Source organism: Morone saxatilis, unplaced genomic scaffold (genome assembly GCF_004916995.1).
Source record: "Morone saxatilis isolate NCDOM2014 unplaced genomic scaffold, NCSU_SB_2.0 Contig21, whole genome shotgun sequence".
In the NCBI taxonomy this organism is placed as follows: Eukaryota; Metazoa; Chordata; class Actinopteri; family Moronidae; genus Morone; species Morone saxatilis.
Genome location: NW_023339774.1, coordinates 19,833,083 through 19,833,929, shown reverse-complemented (window position 1 = coordinate 19,833,929; position 847 = coordinate 19,833,083). Strand labels below are relative to the sequence as shown.

At 43.7% G+C, this 847-nt stretch overlaps 1 protein-coding gene across 1 annotated transcript in view; it reads right to left on the bottom strand.

Annotated features, from left to right (window-relative positions):
• ap3b1a (adaptor related protein complex 3 subunit beta 1a) overlaps nucleotides 1-847 on the bottom strand; it is a 50,261-nt gene that overhangs the window by 7,046 nt on the left and 42,368 nt on the right. The gene's annotated exons all lie outside the window — the stretch shown is intronic.

The window sequence follows — 847 nt, the reverse complement described above, 5'->3', positions numbered from 1 at the left end:
AGAGACGAGCGGGAGGAGGACAGAGCATGGCGCAGAGGGATGGAGTGAAAGACAAAGAGGAAGTGAAAGAGAGACAGCGGCGTGGAAGGAGAGACAGATGGGGGTGCAGAGATGAAGTGAAAGAGGGACAGAGCAGGAAACAGAGGGAGAGAGGGAGGTGTAATTATCTATCAGGTGTTCAGGTGTGCGTGACAGAGGAGGAAGCTCATTAGCACACTCTGTGTACACCAATTACACAGCCAGGCTTCTCAGGGCATTCCCCTGGCATGTCTGTGAGAGGCTGCTGGGGACACGCAGACACTTTCACTCCATGACGTCCGCATACACTGTTTAACTAATCTCCACGTAAAACACAATTATAATGCACATGTACGCAGGCACATTCACTCTCTCACTCTCAGACAGAACAAACAGAATGCAGATCTGAATTTGTTACTCTAACAAAACATTTGTTTCTTCTTGCTTTTTATATCCTAATGTGTATTATTGTTCCTCAGTATCTTGGGTTATTTTACAGATACTCACGTATCCCCTTGAAAATGAGATCTCAATGGGACTTGAGCTGATTTAATGAATGTTATATTTGATGGATATCTTCCCAGCAATGTCTTAATGTGCTGCTTTACAGTAGCCTAATGGATAATGCCAATGTCACAGTGCATCATATTACCAAAAACCAGCCTGAAGTGCGCTGGAATATGACCGAGTCTGTGCTGTTTTGGTAGATTTGGGGCAGTTATCACTTGGTGAAGCACTCAGTCTTTTGTTTTAGGATGAGAACAATTCCCACTTTAAAAAAATAGTCCCAAATTTTAGAGTCAGTTGAGAAGATTGATACCACTCCTGT